General features: G+C 46.6%; 5 non-coding genes across 5 annotated transcripts; all 5 read right to left on the bottom strand.

Moving 5' to 3' along the window:
* Positions 1–169: 169 nt before the first annotated feature.
* Trnar-ucu (transfer RNA arginine (anticodon UCU)) lies at positions 170–241 on the bottom strand. The gene has a single exon. It is a non-coding gene; the product is annotated as a tRNA-Arg (tRNA).
* Positions 242–2,101: 1,860 nt separating this feature from the next.
* Positions 2,102–2,173, bottom strand: Trnar-ucu (transfer RNA arginine (anticodon UCU)). The gene has a single exon. It is a non-coding gene; the product is annotated as a tRNA-Arg (tRNA).
* Positions 2,174–8,838: 6,665 nt separating this feature from the next.
* Trnar-ucu (transfer RNA arginine (anticodon UCU)) lies at positions 8,839–8,910 on the bottom strand. The gene has a single exon. It is a non-coding gene; the product is annotated as a tRNA-Arg (tRNA).
* A 6,652-nt stretch (positions 8,911–15,562) lies between these two features.
* Trnar-ucu (transfer RNA arginine (anticodon UCU)) lies at positions 15,563–15,634 on the bottom strand. Its single transcript has one exon. It is a non-coding gene; the product is annotated as a tRNA-Arg (tRNA).
* A 2,796-nt stretch (positions 15,635–18,430) lies between these two features.
* On the bottom strand, positions 18,431–18,502 carry Trnak-uuu (transfer RNA lysine (anticodon UUU)). The gene has a single exon. It is a non-coding gene; the product is annotated as a tRNA-Lys (tRNA).
* Positions 18,503–22,546: the final 4,044 nt, after the last annotated feature.

The raw sequence follows: 22,546 nt of genomic DNA on the forward strand, positions 1-22,546 counted from the left end.
GAGGGGCTCGTTAGGAAATATCGAAAGAAATGCCGGCAGTCTACAACGCCAAAGAAAGCATAGGGGAATGGTTAGAATATTTTTTACCGTTAGTCATGTTACATTTTTTATTATTATTATTAATATTATTATTATTATTATTATTATGTGAGAAAGAAAGAAAAACACGCGCCCAGAGTGGGGACCGAACCCACGCCTTTCGATTAGAGCTCGAATGCCTTACCAATTCGGCTATCTGGGCGACTGTGTCCTCCTTCACTTTCTGGGGTATTTATAGTTACTACAACTGTATCTGACGCTTGAGGGTGGTAGCCAGCGCCACTCAGACTACACGGGGAGAAGGGGACCTTCTTTTCAACCCCCGGGGCGTGACGCGAACGTCTACAGCCTGTCATAAGTGGGTAACCGGCGGGAAAACTCTCTTATGCTACCTTGGCATCAAGGTTGCCAGAACCGAGGCCCTCGCTAAACTTTCGCACGAGAAAAGGGTTTGGAAATGAGGGGCTTGTTAGGAAATATCGAAAGAAATGCCGGCAGTCTACAATGCCAAAGAAAGCATAGGGGAATGGTTAGAATATTTTTTACCGTTAGTCATGTTACATTTTTTTATTATTATTATTATTATTATGTGAGAAAGAAAGAAAAACACGCGACCAGAGTGGGGACCAAACCCACGCCTTTCGATTAGATCTCGAATGCCTTACCAATTCGGCTATCTGGGCGACTGTGTCCTCCTTCATTTTCTGGGGTATTTATATTCACTACAACTGTATCTGACGCTTGAGGGTGGTAGCCAGCGCCACTCAGACTACACGGGGAGAAGGGGACCTTCTTTTCAACGCCTGGGGCGTGACGCGAACGTATACAGCCTGTCATAAGTGGGTAACCGGCGGGAAAACCCTCTTATGCTACCTTGGCATCAAGGCTGCCAGAACCGAGGCCCTCGCTAAGCTTTCGCACGAGAATAGGGTTTGGAAATGAGGGGCTCGTTAGGAAATATCGAAAGAAACGCCGGCAGTCTACAACGCCAAAGAAAGCATAGGGGAATGGTTAGAATATATTTTACCGTTATTTATGTTACATTTTTTTTATTATTATTATGTGAGAAAGAAAGAAAAACACGCGCCCAGAGTGGGGACCGAACCCACGCCTTTCGATTAGATCTCGAATGCCTTACCAATTCGGCTATCTGGGCGACTGTGTCCTCCTTCACTTTCTGTGGTATTTATAGTTACTACAACTGTATCTGACGCTTGAGGGTGGTAGCCAGCGCCACTCAGACTACATGGGGAGAAGGGGACCTTCTTTTCAACCCCCGGGGCTTGACGCAAACGTCTACACCCTATCATAAGTGGGCTACCGGCGGGAAAACCCTCTTATGCTACCTTGGCATCAAGGCTGCCAGAACCGAGGCCCTCGCTACGCTTTCGCACGAGAATAGGGTTTGGAAATGAGGGGCTCGTTAGGAAATATCGAAAGAAATGCGGCAGTCTACAACGCCAAAGAAAGCATAGGGGAATGGTTAGAATACTTTTTACCTTTAGTCATGTTACATTTTTTTATTATTAATATTATTATTATGTGAGAAAGAAAGAAAAACACGCGACCAGAGTGGGGACCGAACCCACGCCTTTCGATTAGATCTCGAATGCCTTACCAATTTGGCTATCTATGCGACTGTGTCCTCCTTCACTTTCTGGGGTATTTATAGTTACTACAACTGTATCTGACGCTTGAGGGTGGTAGCCAGCGCCACTCTGACTACACGGGGAGAAGAGGACCTTCTTTTCAACCCCCGGGACGTGACGCGAACGTCTACAGCCTGTCATAGGTGGGTAACCGGCTGGAAAACCCTCTTATGCTACCTTGGCATCAAGGCTGCCAGAACCGAGGCCCTCGCTAAGCTTTCGCACGAGAATAGGGTTTGGAAATGAGGGGCTCGTTAGGAAATATCGAAAGAAATGCCGGCAGTCTACAACGCCAAAGAAAGCATAGGGGAATGGTTAGAATATTTTTTACCGTTAGTCATGTTACATTTTTTATTATTATTATTAATATTATTATTATTATTATTATTATGTGAGAAAGAAAGAAAAACACGCGCCCAGAGTGGGGACCGAACCCACGCCTTTCGATTAGAGCTCGAATGCCTTACCAATTCGGCTATCTGGGCGACTGTGTCCTCCTTCACTTTCTGGGGTATTTATAGTTACTACAACTGTATCTGACGCTTGAGGGTGGTAGCCAGCGCAACTCAGACTACACGGGGAGAAGGGGACCTTCTTTTCAACCCCCGGGGCGTGACGCGAACGTCTATAAGCCTGTCATAAGTGGGTAACCGGCGGGAAAACTCTCTTATGCTACCTTGGCATCAAGGTTGCCAGAACCGAGGCCCTCGCTAAACTTTCGCACGAGAAAAGGGTTTGGAAATGAGGGGCTTGTTAGGAAATATCGAAAGAAATGCCGGCAGTCTACAATGCCAAAGAAAGCATAGGGGAATGGTTAGAATATTTTTTACCGTTAGTCATGTTACATTTTTTTATTATTATTATTATTATTATTATGTGAGAAAGAAAGAAAAACACGCGACCAGAGTGGGGACCGAACCCACGCCTTTTGATTAGATCTCGATGCCTTACCAATTCAGCTATCTGGGCGACTGTGTCCTCCTTCACTTTGTGGGGTATTTATAGTTACTACAACTGTATCTGACGCTTGAGGGTGGTAGCCAGCGCCACTCAGACTACACGGGGAGAAGGGGACTTTCTTTTCAACCCCCGGGGCGTGACGCGAACGTCTACAGCCTATCATAAGTGGGTAACCGGCGGAAAAACCCTCTTATGCTACCTTGGCATCAAGGCTGCCAGAACCGAGGCCCTCGCTAAGCTTTCGCACGAGAATAGGGTTTGGAAATTAGGGCTCGTTAGGAGATATCAAAAGAAATGCCGGCACTCTACAACGCCAAAGAAAGCATAGGGGAATGGTTAGAATATTTTTTACCGTTAGTCATATTACATTTTTTTAATTATTATTATGTGAGAAAGAAAGAAAAACACGCGCCCAGAGTGGGGACCAAACCCACGCCTTTCGATTAGATCTCGAATGCCTTACCAATTCGGCTATCTGGGCGACTGTGTCCTCCTTCATTTTCTGGGGTATTTATATTCACTACAACTGTATCTGACGCTTGAGGGTGGTAGCCAGCGCCACTCAGACTACACGGGGAGAAGGGGACCTTCTTTTCAACGCCTGGGGCGTGACGCGAACGTATACAGCCTGTCATAAGTGGGTAACCGGCGGGAAAACCCTCTTATGCTACCTTGGCATCAAGGCTGCCAGAACCGAGGCCCTCGCTAAGCTTTCGCACGAGAATAGGGTTTGGAAATGAGGGGCTCGTTAGGAAATATCGAAAGAAACGCCGGCAGTCTACAACGCCAAAGAAAGCATAGGGGAATGGTTAGAATATTTTTTACCGTTAGTCATGTTACATTTTTTTTAGTATTATTATTACGTGAGAAAGAAAGAAAAACACGCGCCCAGAGGGGGGACCGAACCCACGCCTTTCGATTAGATCTCGAATGCCTTACCAATTCGTCTATTTGGGCGACTGTGTCCTCCTTCACTATCTGATGTATTTATAGTTACTACAACTGTATCTGACTCTTGACTTGTGGTAGCCAGCGCCACTCAGACTACACGGTGAGAAGGGGGCCTTCTTTTCAACCCCCGGGGCGTGACGCGAACGTCTACAGCCTGTCATAAGTGGGTAACCGGCGGGAAAACCCTCTTATGCTACCTTGGCATCAAGGCTGCCAGAACCGAGGCCCTCGCTAAGCTTTCGCACGAGAATAGGGTTTGGACATGAGGGGCTTGTTAGGAAATATCGAAAGAAATGCCGGCAGTCTACAACGCCAAAGAAAGCATAGGGGAATGGTTAGAATATTTTTTACCGTTAGTCATGTTACATTTTTTTATTATAATTATTATTATTATTATGTGAGAAAGAAAGAAAAACACGCGCCAAGAGTGGGGACCGAACCCACGCCTTTCGATTAGATCTCGAATGCCTTACGAATTCGGCTATCTGGGCGACTGTGTCCTCCTTCACTTTCTGGGGTATTTATAGTTAGTACAACTGTATCTGACGCTTTTAGGGTGGTAGCCAGCGCCACTCAAACTACACGGGGAGAAGGGGACCTTCTTTTCAACCCCCGGGGCGTGACGCGAACGCCTACAGCCTATCATAAGTGGGTAACCGGCGGGAAAACCCTCTTATGCTACCTTGGCATCAAGGCTGCCAGAACCGAGGCCCTCGCTAAGCTTTCGCACGAGAATAGGGTTTGGAAATGAGGGCTCGTTAGGAGATATCGAAAGAAATGCCGGCACTCTACAACGCCAAAGAAAGCATAGGGGAATGGTTAGAATATTTTTTACCTTTAGTCATGTTACATTTTTTTATTATTAATAATATTATTATGTTAGAAAGAAAGAAAAACACGCGACCAGAGTGGGGACCGAACCCACGCCTTTCGATTAGATCTCGAATGCCTTACCAATTCGGCTATCTGGGCGACTGTGTCCTCCTTCACTTTCTGGGGTATTTATAGAACTGCAACTGTATCTGACTCTTGACTTGTGGTAGCCAGCGCCCCTCAGACTACACGGGGAGAAGGGGACCTTCTTTTCAACCCCCGGGCCGTGACGCGAACGTCTACAGCCTGTCATAAGTGGGTAACCGGCGGGAAAACCCTCTTATGCTACCTTGGCATCAAGGCTGCCAGAACCGAAGCCCTCGCTAAGCTTTCGCACGAGAATAGGGTTTGGAAACGAGGGGCTCGTTAGGAAATATCGAAAGAAATGCCGGCAGTCTACAACGCCAAAGAAAGCATAGGGGAATGGTTAGAATACTTTTTACCTTTAGTCATGTTACATTTTTTTATTATTAATATTATTATTATGTGAGAAAGAAAGAAAAACATGCGCCCAGAGTGGGTACCGAACCCACGCCTTTCGATTAGATCTCGAATGCCTTACCAATTCGGCTATCTGGGCGACTGTGTCCTCCTTCACTTTCTGGGGTATTTATAGTTACTACAACTGTATCTGACGCTTGAGGGTGGTAGCCAGCGCCACTCAGACTACACGGGGAGAAGGGGACCTTCTTTTCAACCCCCGGGGCGTGACGCGAACGTCTACAGCCTGTCATAAGTGGGTAATCGGCGGGAAAACACTCTTATGCTACCGTGGCATCAAGGCTGCCAGAACCGAGGCCCTCGCTAAGCTTTTGCACGAGAAAAGGGTTTGGAAATGAGGGGCTCGTTAGGAAATATAGAAAGAAATGCCGGCAGTCTACAACGCCAAAGAAAGCATAGGGGAATGGCTAGAATATTTTTTACCGTTAGTCATGTTACATTTTTTTTAATATTATTATATTATGTGAGAAAGAAAGAAAAACACGCGCCCAGAGTGGGGACCGAAACCACGCCTTTCGATTAGATCTCGAATGCCTTACCAATTCGGCTATCTGGGCGACTGTGTCCTCCTTCACTTTCTGGGGTATTTATAGTTACTACAACTGTATCTGAATCTTGAGTTGTGGTAGCCAGCGCCACTCAGACTACACGGGGAGAAATGGACCTTCTTTTCAACCCCCGGGTGGTGACGTGAACGTCTACAGCCTGTCATAAGCGAGTAACCGGCGGGAAAACCCTCTTATGCTACCTTGGCATCAAGGCTGCCAGAACCGAAGCCCTCGCTAAGCTTTCGCACGAGAATAGGGTTTGGAAATGAGGGGCTCGTTAGGAAATATCCAAAGAAATGCCGGCAGTCTACAACGCCAAAGAAAGCATAGGGGAATGGTTAGAATATTTTTTACCGTTAGTCATGTTACATTTTTTTTATTATTATTATTTTGTGAGAAAGAAAAAAAAACACGCGCCCAGAGTGGGGACCGAACCCACGCCTTTCGATTAGATCTCGAATGCCTTACCAATTCGGCTATCTGGGCAACTGTGTCCTCCTTCACTCTATGGGGTATTTATAGTTACTACAACTGTATCTGACGCTTGAGGGTGGTAGCCAGCGCCACTCAGACTACATGGGGAGAAGGGGACCTGCTTTTCAACCCCCGGCGCGTGACGCGAACGTCTACAGCCTGTCATAAGTGGGTAATCGGCGGGAAAACCCTCTTATGCTACCTTGGCATCAAGGCTGCCAGAACCGAGGCCCTCGCAAAGCTTTCGCACGAGAATAGGGTTTGGAAATGAGGGGCTCGTTAGGAAATATCGAAAGAAATGCCGGCAGTCTACAACGCCAAAGAAAGCATAGGGGAATGGCTAGAATATTTTTTACCGTTAGTCATGTTACATTTTTTTATTATTATTATTATTATTATGTGAGAAAGAAAGAAAAACACGCGCCCAGAGTGGGGACCAAACCCACGCCTTTCGATGAGATATCGAATGCCTTACCAATTCGGCTATCTGGGCGACTGTGTCCTCCTTCACTTTCTGGGGTATTTATAGTTACTACAACTGTATCTGACGCTTGAGGGTGGTAGCCAGCGCCACTCAGACTACACGGGGAGAAGGGGACCTTCTTTTCAACCCCCGGGGCATGGCGCGAACGTCTACAGCCTGTCATAAGTGGGTAACCGGCGGGAAAACCCTCTTATGCTACCTTGGCATCAATGCTGCCAGTACCTAGGCCCTCGCTTAGCTTTCGCACGAGAATAGGGTTTGGAAATGAGGGGCTCGTTAGGAAATATCGAAAGAAATGCCGGCAGTCTACAACGCCAAAGAAATCATAGGGGAATGGTTAGAATATTTTTTACCGTTAGTCATGTTACATTTTTTTTAGTATTATTATTACGTGAGAAAGAAAGAAAAAGACGCGCCCAGAGGGGGGACCGAACCCACGCCTTTCGATTAGATCTCGAATGCCTTACCAATTCGTCTATTTGGGCGACTGTGTCCTCCTTCACTACCTGATGTATTTATAGTCACTACAACTGTATCTGACTCTTGACTTGTGGTAGCCAGCGCCACTCAGACTACACGGTGAGAAGGGGGCCTTCTTTTCAACCCCCGGGGCGTGACGCGAACGTCTACAGCCTGTCATAAGTGGGTAACCGGCGGGAAAACCCTCTTATGCTACCTTGGCATCAAGGCTGCCAGAACCGAGGCCCTCGCTAAGCTTTCGCACGAGAATAGGGTTTGGACATGAGGGGCTTGTTAGGAAATATCGAAAGAAATGCCGGCAGTCTACAACGCCAAAGAAAGCATAGGGGAATGGTTAGAATATTTTTTACCGTTAGTCATGTTACATTTTTTTATTATAATTATTATTATTATTATGTGAGAAAGAAAGAAAAACACGTGCCAAGAGTGGGGACCGAACCCACGCCTTTCGATTAGATCTCGAATGCCTTACGAATTCGGCTATCTGGGCGACTGTGTCCTCCTTCACTTTCTGGGGTATTTATAGTTAGTACAACTGTATCTGACGCTTTTAGGGTGGTAGCCAGCGCCACTCAAACTACACGGGGAGAAGGGGACCTTCTTTTCAACCCCCGGGGCGTGACGCGAACGCCTACAGCCTATCATAAGTGGGTAACCGGCGGGAAAACCCTCTTATGCTACCTTGGCATCAAGGCTGCCAGAACCGAGGCCCTCGCTAACCTTTCGCACGAGAATAGGGTTTGGAAATGAGGGCTCGTTAGGAGATATCGAAAGAAATGCCGGCACTCTACAACGCCAAAGAAAGCATAGGGGAATGGTTAGAATATTTTTTACCTTTAGTCATGTTACATTTTTTTATTATTAATAATATTATTATGTGAGAAAGAAAGAAAAACACGCGACCAGAGTGGGGACCGAACCCACGCCTTTCGATTAGATCTCGAATGCCTTACCAATTCGGCTATCTGGGCGACTGTGTCCTCCTTCACTTTCTGGGGTATTTATAGAACTACAACTGTATCTGACTCTTGACTTGTGGTAGCCAGCGCCCCTCAGACTACACGGGGAGAAGGGGACCTTCTTTTCAACCCCCGGGGCGTGACGCGAACGTCTACAGCCTGTCATAAGTGGGTAACCGGCGGGAAAACCCTCTTATGCTACCTTGGCATCAAGGCTGCCAGAACCGAAGCCCTTGCTAAGCTTTCGCACGAGAATAGGGTTTGGAAACGAGGGGCTCGTTAGGAAATATCGAAAGAAATGCCGGCAGTCTACAACGCCAAAGAAAGCATAGGGGAATGGTTAGAATACTTTTTACCTTTAGTCATGTTACATTTTTTTATTATTAATATTATTATTATGTGAGAAAGAAAGAAAAACACGCGACCAGAGTGGGGACCGAACCCACGCCTTTCGATTAGATCTCGAATGCCTTACCAATTCGTCTATTTGGGCGACTGTGTCCTCCTTCACTACCTGATGTATTTATAGTTACTACAACTGTATCTGACTCTTGACTTGTGGTAGCCAGCGCCACTCAGACTACACGGGGAGAAGAGGACCTTCTTTTCAACCCCCGGGACGTGACGCGAACGTCTACAGCCTGTCATAGGTGGGTAACCGGCTGGAAAACCCTCTTATGCTACCTTGGCATCAAGGCTGCCAGAACCGAGGCCCTCGCTAAGCTTTCGCACGAGAATAGGGTTTGGAAATGAGGGGCTCGTTAGGAAATATCGAAAGAAATGCCGGCAGTCTACAACGCCAAAGAAAGCATAGGGGAATGGTTAGAATATTTTTTACCGTTAGTCATGTTACATTTTTTATTATTATTATTAATATTATTATTATTATTATTATTATGTGAGAAAGAAAGAAAAACACGCGCCCAGAGTGGGGACCGAACCCACGCCTTTCGATTAGAGCTCGAATGCCTTACCAATTCGGCTATCTGGGCGACTGTGTCCTCCTTCACTTTCTGGGGTATTTATAGTTACTAAAACTGTATCTGACGCTTGAGGGTGGTAGCCAGCGCCACTCAGACTACACGGGGAGAAGGGGACCTTCTTTTCAACCCCCGGGGCGTGACGCGAACGTCTACAGCCTGTCATAAGTGGGTAACCGGTGGGAAAACTCTCTTATGCTACCTTGGCATCAAGGTTGCCAGAACCGAGGCCCTCGCTAAACTTTCGCACGAGAAAAGGGTTTGGAAATGAGGGGCTTGTTAGGAAATATCGAAAGAAATGCCGGCAGTCTACAATGCCAAAGAAAGCATAGGGGAATGGTTAGAATATTTTTTACCGTTAGTCATGTTACATTTTTTTATTATTATTATTATTATTATGTGAGAAAGAAAGAAAAACACGCGACCAGAGTGGGGACCGAACCCACGCCTTTTGATTAGATCTCGATGCCTTACCAATTCAGCTATCTGGGCGACTGTGTCCTCCTTCACTTTGTGGGGTATTTATAGTTACTACAACTGTATCTGACGCTTGAGGGTGGTAGCCAGCGCCACTCAGACTACACGGGGAGAAGGGGACTTTCTTTTCAACCCCCGGGGCGTGACGCGAACGTCTACAGCCTATCATAAGTGGGTAACCGGCGGAAAAACCCTCTTATGCTACCTTGGCATCAAGGCTGCCAGAACCGAGGCCCTCGCTAAGCTTTCGCACGAGAATAGGGTTTGGAAATTAGGGCTCGTTAGGAGATATCAAAAGAAATGCCGGCACTCTACAACGCCAAAGAAAGCATAGGGGAATGGTTAGAATATTTTTTACCGTTAGTCATATTACATTTTTTTAATTATTATTATGTGAGAAAGAAAGAAAAACACGCGCCCAGAGTGGGGACCAAACCCACGCCTTTCGATTAGATCTCGAATGCCTTACCAATTCGGCTATCTGGGCGACTGTGTCCTCCTTCATTTTCTGGGGTATTTATATTCACTACAACTGTATCTGACGCTTGAGGGTGGTAGCCAGCGAACTCAGACTACACAGGGAGAAGGGGACCTTCTTTTCAACGCCTGGGGCGTGACGCGAACGTATACAGCCTGTCATAAGTGGGTAACCGGCGGGAAAACCCTCTTATGCTACCTTGGCATCAAGGCTGCCAGAACCGAGGCCCTCGCTAAGCTTTCGCACGAGAATAGGGTTTGGAAATGAGGGGCTCGTTAGGAAATATCGAAAGAAACGCCGGCAGTCTACAACGCCAAAGAAAGCATAGGGGAATGGTTAGAATATTTTTTACCGTTATTTATGTTACATTTTTTTTATTATTATTATGTGAGAAAGAAAGAAAAACACGCGCCCAGAGTGGGGACCGAACCCACGCCTTTCGATTAGATCTCGAATGCCTTACCAATTCGGCTATCTGGGCGACTGTGTCCTCCTTCACTTTCTGTGGTATTTATAGTTACTAAAACTGTATCTGACGCTTGAGGGTGGTAGCCAGCGCCACTCAGACTACACGGGGAGAAGGGGACCTTCTTTTCAACCCCCGGGGCTTGACGCAAACGTCTACACCCTATCATAAGTGGGCTACCGGCGGGAAAACCCTCTTATGCTACCTTGGCATCAAGGCTGCCAGAACCGAGGCCCTCGCTACGCTTTCGCACGAGAATAGGGTTTGGAAATGAGGGGCTCGTTAGGAAATATCGAAAGAAATGCGGCAGTCTACAACGCCAAAGAAAGCATAGGGGAATGGTTAGAATATTTTTTACCATTAGTCATGTTACATTTTTTTATTATTATTATTATTATTATGTGAGAAAGAAAGAAAAACACGCGCCCAGAGTGGGGACCGAACCTACGCCTTTCGATTAGATCTCGAATGCCTTACCAATTCGGCTATCTGGGCGACTGTGTCCTCCTTCACTTTCTGGGGTATTTATAGTTACTGCAACTGTATCTGACGCTTGAGGGTGGTAGCCAGCGCCACTCTGACTGCACGGGGAGAAGGGGACCTTCTTTTCAACCCCCGGGGCGTGACGCGAACGTCTACAGCCTGTCATAAGTGGGTAACCGGCGGGAAAACCCTCTTATGCTACCTTGGCATCAAGGCTGCCAGAACGGAATCCCTCGCTAAGCTTTCGTACGAGAATAGGGTTTGGAAATGAGGGGCTCGTTAGAAATATCGAAAGAAATGCGGCAGTCTACAACGCCAAAGAAAGCATAGGGGAATGGTTAGAATATTTTTTACCATTAGTCTTGTTACATTTTTTATTATTATTATTATTATTATTATGTGAGAAAGAAAGAAAAACACGCGCCCAGAGTGGGGACCGAACCCACGCCTTTCGATTAGATCTCGAATGCCTTACCAATTCGGCTATCTGGGCGACTGTGTCCTCCTTCACTTTCTGGGGTATTTATAGAACTGCAACTGTATCTGACTCTTGACTTGTGGTAGCCAGCGCCCCTCAGACTACACGGGGAGAAGGGGACCTTCTTTTCAACCCCCGGGCCGTGACGCGAACGTCTACAGCCTGTCATAAGTGGGTAACCGGCGGGAAAACCCTCTTATGCTACCTTGGCATCAAGGCTGCCAGAACCGAAGCCCTCGCTAAGCTTTCGCACGAGAATAGGGTTTGGAAACGAGGGGCTCGTTAGGAAATATCGAAAGAAATGCCGGCAGTCTACAACGCCAAAGAAAGCATAGGGGAATGGTTAGAATACTTTTTACCTTTAGTCATGTTACATTTTTTTATTATTAATATTATTATTATGTGAGAAAGAAAGAAAAACATGCGCCCAGAGTGGGTACCGAACCCACGCCTTTCGATTAGATCTCGAATGCCTTACCAATTCGGCTATCTGGGCGACTGTGTCCTCCTTCACTTTCTGGGGTATTTATAGTTACTACAACTGTATCTGACGCTTGAGGGTGGTAGCCAGCGCCACTCAGACTACACGGGGAGAAGGGGACCTTCTTTTCAACCCCCGGGGCGTGACGCGAACGTCTACAGCCTGTCATAAGTGGGTAATCGGCGGGAAAACACTCTTATGCTACCGTGGCATCAAGGCTGCCAGAACCGAGGCCCTCGCTAAGCTTTTGCACGAGAAAAGGGTTTGGAAATGAGGGGCTCGTTAGGAAATATAGAAAGAAATGCCGGCAGTCTACAACGCCAAAGAAAGCATAGGGGAATGGCTAGAATATTTTTTACCGTTAGTCATGTTACATTTTTTTTAATATTATTATATTATGTGAGAAAGAAAGAAAAACACGCGCCCAGAGTGGGGACCGAAACCACGCCTTTCGATTAGATCTCGAATGCCTTACCAATTCGGCTATCTGGGCGACTGTGTCCTCCTTCACTTTCTGGGGTATTTATAGTTACTACAACTGTATCTGAATCTTGAGTTGTGGTAGCCAGCGCCACTCAGACTACACGGGGAGAAATGGACCTTCTTTTCAACCCCCGGGTGGTGACGTGAACGTCTACAGCCTGTCATAAGCGAGTAACCGGCGGGAAAACCCTCTTATGCTACCTTGGCATCAAGGCTGCCAGAACCGAAGCCCTCGCTAAGCTTTCGCACGAGAATAGGGTTTGGAAATGAGGGGCTCGTTAGGAAATATCCAAAGAAATGCCGGCAGTCTACAACGCCAAAGAAAGCATAGGGGAATGGTTAGAATATTTTTTACCGTTAGTCATGTTACATTTTTTTTATTATTATTATTTTGTGAGAAAGAAAAAAAAACACGCGCCCAGAGTGGGGACCGAACCCACGCCTTTCGATTAGATCTCGAATGCCTTACCAATTCGGCTATCTGGGCAACTGTGTCCTCCTTCACTCTATGGGGTATTTATAGTTACTACAACTGTATCTGACGCTTGAGGGTGGTAGCCAGCGCCACTCAGACTACATGGGGAGAAGGGGACCTGCTTTTCAACCCCCGGCGCGTGACGCGAACGTCTACAGCCTGTCATAAGTGGGTAATCGGCGGGAAAACCCTCTTATGCTACCTTGGCATCAAGGCTGCCAGAACCGAGGCCCTCGCAAAGCTTTCGCACGAGAATAGGGTTTGGAAATGAGGGGCTCGTTAGGAAATATCGAAAGAAATGCCGGCAGTCTACAACGCCAAAGAAAGCATAGGGGAATGGCTAGAATATTTTTTACCGTTAGTCATGTTACATTTTTTTATTATTATTATTATTATTATGTGAGAAAGAAAGAAAAACACGCGCCCAGAGTGGGGACCAAACCCACGCCTTTCGATGAGATATCGAATGCCTTACCAATTCGGCTATCTGGGCGACTGTGTCCTCCTTCACTTTCTGGGGTATTTATAGTTACTACAACTGTATCTGACGCTTGAGGGTGGTAGCCAGCGCCACTCAGACTACACGGGGAGAAGGGGACCTTCTTTTCAACCCCCGGGGCATGGCGCGAACGTCTACAGCCTGTCATAAGTGGGTAACCGGCGGGAAAACCCTCTTATGCTACCTTGGCATCAATGCTGCCAGTACCTAGGCCCTCGCTTAGCTTTCGCACGAGAATAGGGTTTGGAAATGAGGGGCTCGTTAGGAAATATCGAAAGAAATGCCGGCAGTCTACAACGCCAAAGAAATCATAGGGGAATGGTTAGAATATTTTTTACCGTTAGTCATGTTACATTTTTTTTAGTATTATTATTACGTGAGAAAGAAAGAAAAAGACGCGCCCAGAGGGGGGACCGAACCCACGCCTTTCGATTAGATCTCGAATGCCTTACCAATTCGTCTATTTGGGCGACTGTGTCCTCCTTCACTACCTGATGTATTTATAGTCACTACAACTGTATCTGACTCTTGACTTGTGGTAGCCAGCGCCACTCAGACTACACGGTGAGAAGGGGGCCTTCTTTTCAACCCCCGGGGCGTGACGCGAACGTCTACAGCCTGTCATAAGTGGGTAACCGGCGGGAAAACCCTCTTATGCTACCTTGGCATCAAGGCTGCCAGAACCGAGGCCCTCGCTAAGCTTTCGCACGAGAATAGGGTTTGGACATGAGGGGCTTGTTAGGAAATATCGAAAGAAATGCCGGCAGTCTACAACGCCAAAGAAAGCATAGGGGAATGGTTAGAATATTTTTTACCGTTAGTCATGTTACATTTTTTTATTATAATTATTATTATTATTATGTGAGAAAGAAAGAAAAACACGTGCCAAGAGTGGGGACCGAACCCACGCCTTTCGATTAGATCTCGAATGCCTTACGAATTCGGCTATCTGGGCGACTGTGTCCTCCTTCACTTTCTGGGGTATTTATAGTTAGTACAACTGTATCTGACGCTTTTAGGGTGGTAGCCAGCGCCACTCAAACTACACGGGGAGAAGGGGACCTTCTTTTCAACCCCCGGGGCGTGACGCGAACGCCTACAGCCTATCATAAGTGGGTAACCGGCGGGAAAACCCTCTTATGCTACCTTGGCATCAAGGCTGCCAGAACCGAGGCCCTCGCTAACCTTTCGCACGAGAATAGGGTTTGGAAATGAGGGCTCGTTAGGAGATATCGAAAGAAATGCCGGCACTCTACAACGCCAAAGAAAGCATAGGGGAATGGTTAGAATATTTTTTACCTTTAGTCATGTTACATTTTTTTATTATTAATAATATTATTATGTGAGAAAGAAAGAAAAACACGCGACCAGAGTGGGGACCGAACCCACGCCTTTCGATTAGATCTCGAATGCCTTACCAATTCGGCTATCTGGGCGACTGTGTCCTCCTTCACTTTCTGGGGTATTTATAGAACTACAACTGTATCTGACTCTTGACTTGTGGTAGCCAGCGCCCCTCAGACTACACGGGGAGAAGGGGACCTTCTTTTCAACCCCCGGGGCGTGACGCGAACGTCTACAGCCTGTCATAAGTGGGTAACCGGCGGGAAAACCCTCTTATGCTACCTTGGCATCAAGGCTGCCAGAACCGAAGCCCTTGCTAAGCTTTCGCACGAGAATAGGGTTTGGAAACGAGGGGCTCGTTAGGAAATATCGAAAGAAATGCCGGCAGTCTACAACGCCAAAGAAAGCATAGGGGAATGGTTAGAATACTTTTTACCTTTAGTCATGTTACATTTTTTTATTATTAATATTATTATTATGTGAGAAAGAAAGAAAAACACGCGACCAGAGTGGGGACCGAACCCACGCCTTTCGATTAGATCTCGAATGCCTTACCAATTCGTCTATTTGGGCGACTGTGTCCTCCTTCACTACCTGATGTATTTATAGTTACTACAACTGTATCTGACTCTTGACTTGTGGTAGCCAGCGCCACTCAGACTACACGGGGAGAAGAGGACCTTCTTTTCAACCCCCGGGACGTGACGCGAACGTCTACAGCCTGTCATAGGTGGGTAACCGGCTGGAAAACCCTCTTATGCTACCTTGGCATCAAGGCTGCCAGAACCGAGGCCCTCGCTAAGCTTTCGCACGAGAATAGGGTTTGGAAATGAGGGGCTCGTTAGGAAATATCGAAAGAAATGCCGGCAGTCTACAACGCCAAAGAAAGCATAGGGGAATGGTTAGAATATTTTTTACCGTTAGTCATGTTACATTTTTTATTATTATTATTAATATTATTATTATTATTATTATTATGTGAGAAAGAAAGAAAAACACGCGCCCAGAGTGGGGACCGAACCCACGCCTTTCGATTAGAGCTCGAATGCCTTACCAATTCGGCTATCTGGGCGACTGTGTCCTCCTTCACTTTCTGGGGTATTTATAGTTACTAAAACTGTATCTGACGCTTGAGGGTGGTAGCCAGCGCCACTCAGACTACACGGGGAGAAGGGGACCTTCTTTTCAACCCCCGGGGCGTGACGCGAACGTCTACAGCCTGTCATAAGTGGGTAACCGGCGGGAAAACTCTCTTATGCTACCTTGGCATCAAGGTTGCCAGAACCGAGGCCCTCGCTAAACTTTCGCACGAGAAAAGGGTTTGGAAATGAGGGGCTTGTTAGGAAATATCGAAAGAAATGCCGGCAGTCTACAATGCCAAAGAAAGCATAGGGGAATGGTTAGAATATTTTTTACCGTTAGTCATGTTACATTTTTTTATTATTATTATTATTATTATGTGAGAAAGAAAGAAAAACACGCGACCAGAGTGGGGACCGAACCCACGCCTTTTGATTAGATCTCGATGCCTTACCAATTCAGCTATCTGGGCGACTGTGTCCTCCTTCACTTTGTGGGGTATTTATAGTTACTACAACTGTATCTGACGCTTGAGGGTGGTAGCCAGCGCCACTCAGACTACACGGGGAGAAGGGGACTTTCTTTTCAACCCCCGGGGCGTGACGCGAACGTCTACAGCCTATCATAAGTGGGTAACCGGCGGAAAAACCCTCTTATGCTACCTTGGCATCAAGGCTGCCAGAACCGAGGCCCTCGCTAAGCTTTCGCACGAGAATAGGGTTTGGAAATTAGGGCTCGTTAGGAGATATCAAAAGAAATGCCGGCACTCTACAACGCCAAAGAAAGCATAGGGGAATGGTTAGAATATTTTTTACCGTTAGTCATATTACATTTTTTTAATTATTATTATGTGAGAAAGAAAGAAAAACACGCGCCCAGAGTGGGGACCAAACCCACGCCTTTCGATTAGATCTCGAATGCCTTACCAATTCGGCTATCTGGGCGACTGTGTCCTCCTTCATTTTCTGGGGTATTTATATTCACTACAACTGTATCTGACGCTTGAGGGTGGTAGCCAGCGAACTCAGACTACACAGGGAGAAGGGGACCTTCTTTTCAACGCCTGGGGCGTGACGCGAACGTATACAGCCTGTCATAAGTGGGTAACCGGCGGGAAAACCCTCTTATGCTACCTTGGCATCAAGGCTGCCAGAACCGAGGCCCTCGCTAAGCTTTCGCACGAGAATAGGGTTTGGAAATGAGGGGCTCGTTAGGAAATATCGAAAGAAACGCCGGCAGTCTACAACGCCAAAGAAAGCATAGGGGAATGGTTAGAATATTTTTTACCGTTATTTATGTTACATTTTTTTTATTATTATTATGTGAGAAAGAAAGAAAAACACGCGCCCAGAGTGGGGACCGAACCCACGCCTTTCGATTAGATCTCGAATGCCTTACCAATTCGGCTATCTGGGCGACTGTGTCCTCCTTCACTTTCTGTGGTATTTATAGTTACTAAAACTGTATCTGACGCTTGAGGGTGGTAGCCAGCGCCACTCAGACTACACGGGGAGAAGGGGACCTTCTTTTCAACCCCCGGGGCTTGACGCAAACGTCTACACCCTATCATAAGTGGGCTACCGGCGGGAAAACCCTCTTATGCTACCTTGGCATCAAGGCTGCCAGAACCGAGGCCCTCGCTACGCTTTCGCACGAGAATAGGGTTTGGAAATGAGGGGCTCGTTAGGAAATATCGAAAGAAATGCGGCAGTCTACAACGCCAAAGAAAGCATAGGGGAATGGTTAGAATATTTTTTACCATTAGTCATGTTACATTTTTTTATTATTATTATTATTATTATTATGTGAGAAAGAAAGAAAAACACGCGCCCAGAGTGGGGACCGAACCTACGCCTTTCGATTAGATCTCGAATGCCTTACCAATTCGGCTATCTGGGCGACTGTGTCCTCCTTCACTTTCTGGGGTATTTATAGTTACTGCAACTGTATCTGACGCTTGAGGGTGGTAGCCAGCGCCACTCTGACTGCACGGGGAGAAGGGGACCTTCTTTTCAACCCCCGGGGCGTGACGCGAACGTCTACAGCCTGTCATAAGTGGGTAACCGGCGGGAAAACCCTCTTATGCTACCTTGGCATCAAGGCTGCCAGAACGGAATCCCTCGCTAAGCTTTCGTACGAGAATAGGGTTTGGAAATGAGGGGCTCGTTAGAAATATCGAAAGAAATGCGGCAGTCTACAACGCCAAAGAAAGCATAGGGGAATGGTTAGAATATTTTTTACCATTAGTCTTGTTACATTTTTTATTATTATTATTATTATTATTATGTGAGAAAGAAAGAAAAACACGCGCCCAGAGTGGGGACCGAACCTACGCCTTTCGATTAGATCTCGAATGCCTTACCAATTCGGCTATCTGGGCGACTGTGTCCTCCTTCACTTTCTGGGGTATTTAGAGTTACTACAACTGTATCTGACGCTTGAGGGTGGTAGCCAGCGCCACTCTGACTACACGGGGAGAAGGGGACCTTCTTTACAACCCCCGGGGCGTGACGCGAACGTCTACAGCCTGTCATAAGTGGGTAACCGGCGGGAAAACCCTCTTATGCTACCTTGGCATCAAGGCTGCCAGAACCGAGGCCCTCGCTACGCTTTCGCACGAGAATAGGGTTTGGAAATGAGGGGCTCGTTAGGAAATATCGAAAGAAATGCGACAGTCTACAACGCCAAAGAAAGCATAGGGGAATGGTTAGAATATTTTTTACCATTAGTCATGTTACATTTTTTTATTATTATTATTATTATTATGTGAGAAAGAAAGAAAAACACGCGCCCAGAGTGGGGACCGAACCCACGCCTTTCGATAAAATCTCGAATGCCTTACCAATTCGGCTATCTGGGCGACTGTGTCCTCCTTCACTTTCTGGATTATTTAGAGTTACTACAACTGTATCTGACGCTTGAGGGTGGTAGCCAGCGCCACTCAGACTACACGGGGAGAAGGGGACCTTCTTTTCAACCCCCGGGGCGTGACGCGAACGTCTACAGCCTGTCATAAGTGGGTAACCGGCGGGAAAACCCTCTTATGCCGAGCTCAGACGTGAACTCATGCTCAGTTTTGCTGACCGCGCCTGGAATAGACTTAATAAAACTGCCTACAGAGAGTCGACGCATGGAAAGGAAAAGCTCCAAGTACGCGGGTCGATTCCGGCCCCGACAGCCGCTTTACTGGTGAAGGCTTAAAGCAAAAACGTCTGTTTTTGGGAGATTAAGGCGCACGTTAAAGATCCCCAAGTGGCAAAAATTAATCCGGAGCCATCAACTACCGCACACCTCATAACCTGCGTGAATTCGGCTTGTTACACCATATAAGTCGAAAGCGTCATGCAGAGACTACACTGCTACTTAAAAATTTAAGAAAGAAACAGTGCCTTTTACCAGCTAATGATGTTCTGCCGCCTGTCGCCTGCGAGTTATAGTGAAAAGTTTTCCCACGCTTGCCCTCTCCCCCCTTCCTTCTATTTCTATATTGAAACACTTACGACGTGTTTGGTTTCCAGGGAAATATTGTACTTGTAATATATTAATTTCTAGTGGCACTCACACTATCCACTCCGTGTGTCTTAATTTTTAACATGTAACCTAATGCGCACTGTACAAAGCTGAGGTGAAATTCATTTTATATACAGAGGGCGCAATAACCGGAATAGCAAAGTAGCAGACGCCACTGCCTGGAGTCTGCCGTTAGAGCTGAAATGCTGTCGCCACAGAGAATTTTTTTTGGCCTTTGCGCATATCAGCCGCATTGTCTCTTTGGTAGATGACGTGTGACTTTTTTTTCCAGCCTGTGATTTTAACAGTGAAGCTGTTGTTGCTGGCCGTAATGCGGGGGGTGTGCGGCGTAAAAAAAAGAGCGCGTCATAGTTACTCCCGCCATTAACCGCGCACCTGAGTACGCGTCTCACTAGGAACGCCCGGCATCATTCATGCTTGCGTGTGGCACTCGCGAAAATACCAAGGAAACAGTTCACGGGCGTCCTTGCCTAAAGGGGTAGCACAAGACAGCTTGCGGCGGTTCAGACGCCCAGTTCGCGAAGTCGGTTGCCACCGGCGGACAAAACGACAAGGGCCCGCCAGTCCTGCATGAAGATGGCAAGGATAAAGATGGATATGACAATGGCTACTACTACAACAGTGAAAAGCGAAGACGCAACCTGTAAATAAACAATTTCAAACCTAATGCAATTCGTCGTGGGGCGTACATCAAAAGAAAGCGCCTAGCTAAAAGGAAATCCTCCAGCTTTGTTGGGGTTCAGGTCATGCACCACTTAGTGCAAGCTTCGCCATTTTTTTATGTGTATCTTTATATTCCTCGCTGATGACATCGCAACCTGAATAAAAAATCCTGTAGGAAAGTCAACTTTACAGAGTGGATTTCAGAAAACGATGATGATGATGATAAGCGAAGGCACTTCCAGCGCCCGAAGAAATAACTTTCCCGTGGATAGAATTAAACCTGGGTTCCCTGCCATATGAATCCGACGTCTATCCGATTACGCTATTTAGAAACTGTTGAATCAGTTTCGATTTAAAACTGTGACTTTGACTGGTTGCACGGGAGAAAGCTTTGCGTTTTATTTCTCGTAATAGAGGGTTTTTTCGTCAGTTGGATGAAGTTGTTAAAAAGTAATGATTGTTTTGGGCATCCCTCAAAGCCAATGTGAAGCTTATCTCTGAAAACACCCAATTTGTTTTTTCGCTTCATTCAGCATGGTGGACTTGGTATCAATAGGGCTGCTGAAGGTCACCGCAAAAAGAAACGATCCATGTTGTTTACAATAAAGGCGAAGTTAAAACTCCCGTGCTGCAAAAAAATAAAGTCAGTGGGAATGAGAAATATCAGTGGTTGGGAGTGAGCGTTAGTTGGTGATGGAAGAGGAGAGTGCGTGTGAGTGGGAAAGCGAGCGGTGATTGCTAGTGAGTGTGAGTGGCCATTGCAAGTGGTGAGTGCGAGTACGACGGAGTGTAAGCCGTGAATGCGAGTGGTGAGCATGAACGCGGGTAAGTGCGAGAGGTGAGGACGAGTGGCGAGCGTGAGCGCGAATTAGCACGAGTGGTCAGGGTGGAGTGGCGAGCGTGAGCGGGAGTGAGTGCGAGTGGTGACGTCGAGTGGTGAGCATGACAGTAAGAGAGTGCGAGTAGTGAGGCCCGAATCCGAGCTTGAGTGGTGAGGGTGCGAGTGGTGAGGGCGGAGGTGAGCATGAGCGCGAGTGAGTGCGAGTGGTGGGGACGAGTGGCGAGCGTGAGCGCGAGTGAGTGTGAGTAGTTGGGCGGAGTGCGAGCGTGAGTGCGAGTGATTGCGCCGGGTGAGGGCGGTGCGGTGAGCGCGAGTCGAGTGAGTGCTTTAGGATAACCATATTTTTTGAGTGAGTGCGAGTGAGTGGCCTCCAGTTTGGCCGAGCTTTGCATCATGCATATTCCATGCGGCTCTTTTATTTTTGAGATGGTCTGCTCTAGAATATCTTAATAGGTCTCCCGAAGTTCAATCGATTATGCCAGCATCTTATATTAGCAAGTGTCTTAAAAATAATGGCCTCTCGGGGTATTTGTTGGCCAACACTATAACTGCGACATCACATCGAGCAGATTTTATATACCAGGGAGAAGACTTATAGCTTTCATAGATTGCCGCTGTATACTTGAGGATTAAATGAAGCTACAAGTCCCGTTTTATCCTTTTTGTTATATCTTTTCACTTTTAGCTACTTGGAACCACATGGGTGGAAGAAATTTCCACTTATTTTTTTCATTTAAATGGTTTCATATTTTTTCCTCCGTCAGGTAGTGTGGCAGTGCGAAAATCAGCTATCAAATGTGATGCAAAAGCGCTAGGTTATGAATATCCCTTAGTCTTTTTATTTTGTGTTTTTTTTGCATTTCAGTTTTGAGGCGGTTATTTCAGTAGATTTTTTTACATTTCATCCTTTGCTTGTGCGATTGATTACTATCCCAAGGCAGGGACCTTTTTTGAACATGGCAAGTTACCGTTTCTTGTTTTCGACTTCCTTTCTCTTCGTTCATCGTAATGAGGAGGCCGTGTGTAAACCGTGCTCCCAGGTGCTAAGGACCCAAGAATGTGTGGCGCACGTGTGCCGTCTCAGCTATTACAGAAACTGAAGTGATTTTTAAATGCCCCATGATTACTCGTGCGGAATAAACTGTTAGAACCCAGGTACCGTTTCGGCAACACTATAGTAGTACGCACTAAGTTCATTTTTCTAGAAAATACAAAACCATGCTACTGCTCCTCTGTCCAGCTCCCCTTAGTGATTTGGGGGTGATTTCTCTAATGCTTAATATTTCATTCGATTGATTTCAAAGCGCGTACTAAGCTGCTCGACGCTCAAATGCACCGACAAAGCCAGTCGGTAGATGCCTCTTACAAGGGGTTGTCTGTTGCTTATTGCGAAATAAAAGGGGGACCTCCACGAGGCACGCACTCGTAAAATGTCTGTGGTTTACTACTTTGTTGTTATATACCATTTTTGAAGTCCACGAAATCAAAACAACTGAAAACTAGCCCCAATACAACATATTATTCACCCTAGAACGCTGTTGTGACTTCGTTTTACAAGAGTCGTAACATACATATTCTTGTCCTAGCGGCACGAATATAGAAGACATGTCCTTCAGGAGCAGGATACGAGAGACATGACGTAGTTGATAAAAACAACTTGAACAGAATTGTTCACCGCGAAACCGTAAAAACAAGGTGTGAGGACCTCATTTGCCACACGGTGATATGGTGGACGGAAACCTAGGGCACGTTGTATGACCTAAACTGATGCAGTCACCGTTGATCTGATTTTTTAGGCTAGGTTGAAGCTAATCGTAAAGCCCTAATGAACAGCTACTCAGCCTAGAAGCTGGACACAGGGTAATACAA

Source organism: Haemaphysalis longicornis, unplaced genomic scaffold (genome assembly GCF_048455015.1).
Source record: "Haemaphysalis longicornis isolate Haplotype H1 unplaced genomic scaffold, Haemaphysalis longicornis Haplotype H1 scaffold_8, whole genome shotgun sequence".
Classification (NCBI taxonomy): Eukaryota; Metazoa; Arthropoda; class Arachnida; order Ixodida; family Ixodidae; genus Haemaphysalis; species Haemaphysalis longicornis.